The following is a 9,174-nucleotide window of genomic DNA, read 5'->3' as shown; positions in this document are numbered from 1 at the left end:
GACACATAGTCAACCCCAACTAAGATGTATCTATTACCATATGAAGGAGGAAATGGCCCCATAAAATCTATTCCCAAACATCGAATAATTCCACTTCAAGAATATCATTTAGGGGCATTTGATCTCTTTTGACAAATTTCCACCCATTGGCATTTATCACATTCCAACACAAATTTCCTCACATCCTTAAAAGATTTGGCCAAAAGAAACCAGCTTGCAAAATTTTACTAGTGTTTTAGAGATTCCAAAATGTCCTCCATAATCGTAAGCATGGCAATGATGCATAATACTGTGTCTCTTCATCAGAATACATCTCCTTATTAAACCATCACAAAGATCTCCTAAAGAGTAAAGGATCATCCCATCTATAAAATTTCACTTCATGCAAAAACTTTTCTTTTGTTGCCATGTCATACCTAGAGGTAAAACTCCACAAGATAGATAATTCACAAAGTGCATACCAAGGTAGTTTAGCAACAAGAGAGAAAAGTTGTTCATCTAAGAAAAACTCATCAATAGGGATTTCATCCAATTCTTCATCATCCAATTTCACCTACTAAGATTATCAAGAACTACATTTTCAGCTCCTTCTTATCTCTAATCTCCAAATCAAATTCTTGTAGCATCGAATCCACCTAATGAGCCTAGGTTTAGCCTCCTTTTACGAGCAAATACCGATGGTGCATGATCCAAAATATAACCACCTTTGAGTCAATAATGTAAGGTCCGAACTTTTCTAATGCAAAGACAATTGCTAAAAATTCCTTTCGCTTGTTGCATAATTTGTTTGAGCCTCATCCAGTGTTCTACTAGCATAATAAATAGCATAAGCCTTTTTGTCCTTTCTTTGACCAAGAACAGCCCCAATTGCATAGTTGCTAGCATCACACATAATTTCAAAAGGTAGGCTCCAATCAGGTGGTTGCATGATTGGTGCAGTGATAAGGGCTTGCTTCAACCTGCAAAAGGCATCCAAACACTCTTGGTCAAATACAAATGGTGTGTCATTACTTAACAAATTAGAAAAAGGTTTGGCTATTTTAGAAAAATCCTTGATAAAGCGTCTGTAGAACCCGGCATGTCCTAGGAAACTTCGAATTCCTTTGACATTGGTAGGAGGAGCCATCTTCTCTATCACTTCAACTTTGGCTTTATCAACCTCTATTCCTCTGTTAGACACCAAATGTCCAAGCACTATCCCTTTCTGAACCATGAAATGACACTTTTCCTGCTTTAACACAAGGTCGGGCCGCACATCACGCAAAACTTTAGAAAGGTTAGCCAAGCATATGTCAAATGAAGATCCATAAACAGAAAAATCATCCATAAAAACCTCCATTATGTCTTCAATGAAATCTGAGAAGATTGCCATCATGCACCTTTGAAAAGTGGCTGGTGCATTACACAACCCAAATGGCATCCTCCTATAAGCAAAGGTTCCATATGGACAAGTAAAAGTGGTTTTCTCTTGATCATTTGGATGGATAGGGATTTGAAAAAAACCTGAATATCCATCTAAATAGCAAAAGTAAGAATGCCTAGCCGCCTTTCTAACATCCGATCAATAACGGAAGTGGAAAATGATCTTTCTAGTGGCAACATTTAATTTTCTGTAATCTATGCACATTCGCCAACTAGTTACTGTTCTGGTGGGAATTAATTCATTATTTTCATTTTTGACAACTGTCATTCCACCCTTTTTTGGGACAACATGTACTGGGCTCACCCAAGTACTATCTGAGATAGGGTATATAATCCCTGCATCAAGCAACTTCAAAATTTCCTTTTAACAACTTCTTTCATATTTGGGTTCAACCTCCTCTGATGTTCAATAGATGGCTTACAATTTTCTTCCAAAATGATTCTATGCATGCAAAAGTGTGGGCTTATTCCCTTAATGTCATCTATGGTGTATCCTAAGACTTTCCTAAATTGTCTCAACATTCTTAACAACTTATCAGCCTCTAAGGTACTCAAGTTTGCATTTACAATTACTGGATAAGTGTTATTAGTGCCAAGAAATTCATACCTGAGCTGGGAAGGAAGTTGCTTAAGTTCTACCTTAGGTGCATCTTCTTCCTTGAATGATGGTTGCTTAGATTCTACTTTTTCCTTTTGTGTGAGTTGAAAGACTGGAGCAGAAATGAATGGTGGACTATCTTCTAAGTGTTGAGCATATGCAGCCACATGAGGGTTATCATAGTCTATGCTTCCTCCATGAACTAAGCAATTTTCAAGTGGATCTTCTGGATATTTCTTTCTGAAATGTTCTTCAACCAGCTCATCAATAATATCAACTCTCAAGCAAGTATCAGCTTCAGAATGATGCTTCTTCATAGAGTTATTAATATTGAAAACCAATTGCTCTTCACCAACCCTAAGAGTCAGCTTTTCTCCCTTAACATCAATCAATGCTCCTGCTGTAGCTAGAAAGGGTCTTCCCAAGATGATTGGGATATTAGAATCTTCCTCCATGTCCAAGATGACAAAATCAACAGGTATATAGAACTTTCCAACCTTGAGGCACATTCTCCAAAATCCCTTCAGGATACTTGATTGATTTGTCAGCTAACTGAAGAGAAATGTGGGTTGGCTTAAGATCTCCCATATTGAGCTTTTCATAAACGGAGAGGGGCATAAGGCTAACACTAGCCCCTAAATCACATAAAGCTTTTGTAGAACATGATTCCCCAATGTGGCATGGAATTGAAAAACTCCCTGGATCCTTGAGCATTGGGGGAAGTTTCCTTTGGAGGATAGCACTACATTCTTCACAAAGCTACAGCTTTCATCATCTTCAAGTTTCCTCTTGTTTGAGAGAATTTCTTTCAAGAATTTTGCATAAGAGGGCATTTGTGAAAGAGCATCAACAAATGGCACATTTATGTAAAGTTTCTTCAAAACCTCTAAGAACTTCTCAAATTGCTTATCAAGCTTGGCTTTTGAAATCATTGTGGAAAGGAAGTCGTGGCTTGTAGGGCCTCGGAGGTATATACTTCTCTTCAATTTTCTCTTTACATTTTTCTGCACTCTCTTGTTTTTCACTCTCATCAGTTTTTTTCGCATTTTCTCTCTTCTCATCATTTTCACTCGTCACTTGTTTTTCACTCTACTCATTATTTACAACTTTCCCACTTATTAAAGTCATATCTTGAAATTGCTCTCTTGGGTTTTCAAGTTGACTTGGAAGTTTTCCAAAAGACTTGGCACCTGAGGAAGATGCGTGTGGTGCAATCTGATTTTCCAGGATTCTGTTATGTGTTTGCATCTGTTCCAGCCTTGCTTTCATCTCTCTCATCTCCTCATCATGCTTATTTTGGTTAACAAGACTCTGTTGCAATAACGCTTCAGTGGTGGAATTTTGTTCTTGCTGTTTTGGTGGAGTATTCATATTTTTCTCTTGAAAATTAGGCAATGGTTGCCTATTTTGCTGATATGGAACTCCTTGTTGCTGTTGTGGTTGAAAATTCTGATTTGGAACTTGACTTTGCTGATTTCCCCATGAAAAGTTGGGATGATTCCTCCAATTTGGATTATAGGTTTGAGAATAAGGATTCCCCATTTGCTTGTTTCCATAATTACCAACATATGCTGCTTGTTCTCCATAATCTACTCCACAGCTGGTAGTTTCTTCTGCATAAGCCACTTGTTGTGAACTTCCAGATGATGATGTTGAACTAACCAACATACTCAAGTCTTCCATCTTCTTAGCCAAAACATTAGTAAGTGCATCAAACTTTGCATTAATCATATTGAATGGATCAAGATCATACATTCCAGCAGCTTGCCTTTTTTGAGTTGGAGCTGGTCCTCTTGGACTACTCCAAAGATGAGTATTCTTTGCAATTTTCTCTAATAGCTCATAAGCTTCATCTTCATGCTTCATAATAAATTCTCCTCCTGTTTGAGCATCAATAATTCCTTTGATTGCAGGAGTGACATTTGTGTAAAAATTCTGGTTTATCATCCATTTCGGAATGGCATGATGTGGGCATTGTCTATCTAATTCCTTCCATCTCATCCATGACTCATAAAGAGTTTCATCCTCTCTTGGTCTGAAAGCTGTCATTTGATTCCTTAGTTCTTGAGTTTTTCCAGGTGGAAAATATTGTGCAAGAAATGCATCAGTGAGTTGCTCCCAATTTGTGATGGAGTTGTGAGGTAAAGAATCAAGCCAATCCAATGCTCTATCTTTCAAAGAGAACGGGAATAGCTTTAATCTTGCTGCATCATCAGACACTCCAGGTTGTTTTTACATGTCACAGATCATAGCAAACTTCTTCAGATGTGTGTGTGGATTTTCAGAAGGATGTCCTCCAAATTGAGAATTCTGAATCATTTGAAGAACTCCAAAATCCATCTTGTAGCTATTTGCATCAATTCTTGGTCTTGCTATGCTCTCTCTCAAGTCATCAAAATGAGGAAAAGCATGATCCATCATACTTCCCCTAGGCAGATTAGCATTAACAACTTCTTCACCTTAGGCTTCATTTTCATTGTTTTGACCATTTCCAGCATTACCAACACCAATTCTAATTCTTTCATCAGCCATGTCTGCTTCAATTTCGGTTTCTCTCAAAGCTTCTTTTCTTTTTCTGGTTTCTTTCTTGTTGGCTTTACAAAATTTCTCAATTTCAGGATTGAATAATAAGGATGTATCACTTGTGCTTCTAGCTCTTCTCATAAAAGATTAAAAGTACCTGAAAAAGAACAAACAAACACAAAATGAAAAGATAACGAAAATAAAACTATAAACAACTAAAATAATCAAGAATTCAATATTAAATAAACAACTCCCCGGCAACGGCGCCAAAAACTTGATGCGTCCCTACCGCAAGTGCACGGGTCGTACAAGTAGTATAGAAAAGATATCGTTCCCACGAGGAGTTATGTTAATGATTGAATTTTTGATATAAAAAGTTGAGTAAATTGAAATATTTTTTTGAAATTAAAGTAATGAATTAATGGGTATTGAGAATGTGAAATCTATGTATGCAAAATTAATAATCTATTCAACAATGTATTAATTAAACTAAAATTGCATCAAATTGAAATAAGCAAGTTCAAATATAGCAATATTCAAAATGGCAAGTAATTAAATTCGATTAGAAATTAACAATGGTAAAAAGGCGATTCCGGAATTCGGGATTTCATATCCGAGCTATTTTGGGATTTTAAATTGGTTATCCAATCTTGTGAAACTTATGGTTTTAAGGAGATTAATTCTTAAATCCTTCGAATACCCTTTCGAGTGAGACAAAGAGTGCCTTAATCAAACTAATCATACTTTCGTGGAGTTAGAATTAATTAATACCCATTAAGTTCTTTAACTAATCTGTGAATCCACTTAATCCTTAGCCTATTTCTAGGTCTAAGTTAATTAAATCCAATTTCTTGATTATCTATCACAAGGCCTTCTCCTTTCGGTGCCTCAACCATGGATTAAGAACATCACTTAATGGGATCCTACACTAAGCATGTCATTAAGCACACAAGAAATGAATAAAACTCATTAAGACCACAAAATATCTCAAATATTACAACCCTTACTCCAGAATCAAAAAAAAACTACTCACTATCCATAATGCTTACAAGATATATTGAGTTTAAATGGAAATAAAGCTTTAATCTAAGCTGAGGAATAAGAAATTAAACACTAGAAATGTAGAAAAATGTAAGGAAAGAAAGAAATCTGCAAATCTTGGTTGAAAATGGTGTGGAAGGTGAAAGTGACTCCTCAAATTCTGCCTCTCTTCTCCTTTCCTTTTCTGCTCCTTGTCTCCTCTCTCTAAAATGGGAAAATGAGACTATTTATAGCATTTTTCTGACATGGAGCCCTAAAATGGTATGTTCTAGGAGGAATTATCTGAGAGAATATTCACTGACTCATTAATGAACTCTTTATGGATTTGCATAAGTTATGCGATCCCTTATCTGATTACTGGTTACGTTCACTTATGCGAAACTGCATGACTTGGTGCATAGGTTATGCACAATTCCGTGAGAGTGCATAAGGGAGGTGTGAATGTGCATAAGCTATGCAGTCTCCTTATGCACATTTCGGTTGGTTCTGGAACAGTGATTTTTCTCCTTATGCAGATCTGCATAGCTTATGCGGCAAGTTATGCACAATTTGATCGATGCATATTTCAGCTTGAAAACTTGTTTTTGACATCTTTGGCTGTAGAAGTCACTCCTCAATGGCAAAATTTCTCTTTAGTCCTTCAAAAACACCTTTTTTCCTACAAAACAAAGTAAAAGATACAAATTAATCCAAAATCGATAATTATGAAAAACTAACTAATTAACTAATGAAATTAGCTAAAAATGACTAATAATCAAATAAAATGGCTATGAAATTAAACCTAAATGATTATGCAAAATGTATGCATCAATGTGTAAATTCCTTTTCTTATTCATAAAGAATTTTTGAAGTTGCATCTAAGGAGGAAGAATACTCAAAGGCATCTCAAGACAAATCCAAAATGAGAAAAAAACAAGATTATGAAAGCCAAGACTCAAAGTAAAGGTATGAAAGTCATAGAATTAGAGATTGAGTCTTAGGTCTTATGTAAAAAGAATATATGAGAATTTAGTCGAATGGAGCTCAAAAATGAAACTTTGTTTTCTGATTATTTTTTCTCATCATGACCTTGGATACTGCTACTGGAACTTATTTCTTCTTAAGGTCTAAATCTTTGTTTTTAAATATTACAAGTTGAGACATGCAGCTGTTGACTTAGTTTGCTAACTGCTTTGCTAAAATATTAGTTTGCTAATGTGTTTGCTAAAACATTAGTTTGCTAACTAGTTTACTGTTGTTGCCAAAATTTCATTAGTTTGCTAAATAATCAGAGCTGCTCAACTTCGCACAAAAAGACAAAATAAGGGCCATTTTGTCATGGGCAGTGTGTATAACATTCCAAAAAGGTTTCAAACGGTCTAAAATGATTTGGGACTATAAATACACCTTTTTTACTCTATTTTACACTTGATGAAAGCTTACATTTGAACTCCAACTTTGATTTTTCATTTATTGCTTTCATTCAAGAGCTTTAAAGACTTTGAGCGACAATTGGCAAATCAACTCATCTCTTCTTTATAGTTTGATTTGTATTGAGTAAGAGTGAGTGTTACAACATTGAATTGCATTTAAGAGAGGCTGTACAAGCACCTATTGAAGCTTGAGAGAGTAAGTGCTTGAGATAGCACTTGTGAAGGTTTCAAGCTACCTTGGTAAAAGCTTGGTGTTGAAAAGTTGTAAAGGTTTTTTGGTCTCTTGCCTTTAAAAGAGTAAATAGTGGAGAGAAGACTCAAAGAAGGTTCTTTGAGAGAGTGGATGTAGGCTAGTTAAGCCGAACCACTATAAAAATCATTGTGTTTGATCTCTCTAACTTTAACCTCTTTACTTTTGTACAATTTAATTTTTATACATGACCTTGAATGTTGAATGAATATATTGAGTTGGTATATTTGAGGATTTATGAGTATGATGAGAAATTAGTTGAATATTTTGTGATGCATGTTATGATAGCTATAAATATTGATTAAAGCTTGAATTGCAACTTAGGGACACTTTATTGAAATACATATCACTGTCATTATATATTAAGAAGCACTTAGTTGAACAAAACCATAATTTTTCATTAGGCTAAAAGCAAGGGCCGAAAAATTGTTAAAGTCCAATTCACCCCCCTCTTGGACTATTTTGGGACAACAAGGTATAAACAATTTACAAACTAAAAAATAGATAAATTAAATAATATATTTTTTAAAATTAAAAGACTAAATAACTAGTTTTGTTAAAATGCATAGATTAAATAGTAATTTTTTAATGTAACAGTGACTATTTAAAATTTGGCCTCATTTTTAATTATCCATTAAATATTTATGTTATGCGCAAATTTAATAGAAATTAACTTTTTTATGCCTAATTTAAATTTTAATATTTCATTTTTTTATTAAAATCATTTATAATATTTTTTATATAATTTGATTATTAAAATTTCATAGCATATAACTATAATACTCTCACCTTAGCGCTTTACTTTTAATATTTACATGTTTAATTTAAATTTTCAATAAAATTGTATTTTTTATCACATTTTATAATTCGTTTCTATTAGAATTAAATTAGTTAACATATATAAATAAAATATATCATCAATTATAAAAATAAATAAATAAATATTTTTTAAAAATATAAAGTTTCATAATAATAATCTGTAAATAAATAAAAAAGACAAATAAAAATAATAAAAATAAAAGATAATATATGCAAAACCAATAATGAAAGCTTATATTCGTATACTTTTACAAATAATTATATTTATCTTTTTTTTTTAAATCTAACTATATTTACCTTATTACTATTGCTCTATTAATTTTTTTGGTAGTTGGTGCTTCTTGATTTTAATCTTTTGATTTTTGTATTCAATTGTCTCTTTCTAATGAAAAATCAAGATGAATAATTTTCATAACAATATCCCATAAATGTAAGTATATATGGCAAATATGTTAGTAGCAAATTTAATTAAGTATTTATTTTAATTTAAAAATATTTATTGTGTCATAAATAAAAATAAATAGCACTATCTTTTTAAATATTATTTTATAATTATACAATATTAAATATAAATTTGAGAATATATATATATAATAAAAAATTATATATTTTAAAAAAATTAATTAATTTTATAAAATTATATAAATATCCTGCCTTGCGTGTTTTGCTGGAGATGACTTACTGACTACTTTTGCTCGTTTAGTCATCTCCAACAAAGCACGCAAGGTAGGATATTTATATAATTTCATAAAATTAAGTAACTTTTTAAAAATATATAATTTTTTTTATTTAAATATATATATATAAACTAATTATATACATTTTTTATAATTTTAAAATATATTTTTATATTTCAAATATTATATTGAAAATTTTTATTTAAAATTTACATTTTAAAATTAATTACAAGAATCGAAACTAATCAGATTAAGATGCAGTACAAATAAGTTTAGGCCATAAACGAGCCAATTTATTTATGACGCATTAAAAATAAAAGTTAAATAAGATGTTCTCACTTAATTTAATAAGACACGTAACAATTTATTTATTTAATATAATTATTTTTTAAAAATAATTATGATATTGATAAGAACTCATATTTTATTTTA

At 32.3% G+C, this 9,174-nt stretch overlaps 1 non-coding gene across 1 annotated transcript; it reads left to right on the top strand.

The window, feature by feature from the left end:
* The first annotated feature begins 3,977 nt into the window (after positions 1-3,977).
* Positions 3,978-4,084, top strand: LOC131173583 (small nucleolar RNA R71). Its single transcript, XR_009143899.1, has one exon. It is a non-coding gene; the product is annotated as a small nucleolar RNA R71 (small nucleolar RNA).
* Positions 4,085-9,174: the final 5,090 nt, after the last annotated feature.

The sequence above is a fragment of the Hevea brasiliensis genome, chromosome 14 (genome assembly GCF_030052815.1).
Source record: "Hevea brasiliensis isolate MT/VB/25A 57/8 chromosome 14, ASM3005281v1, whole genome shotgun sequence".
In the NCBI taxonomy this organism is placed as follows: Eukaryota; Viridiplantae; Streptophyta; class Magnoliopsida; order Malpighiales; family Euphorbiaceae; genus Hevea; species Hevea brasiliensis.
The sequence above is the reverse complement of the archived record's forward strand: the minus strand, read 5'-3'. Positions and strand labels throughout refer to the sequence as shown.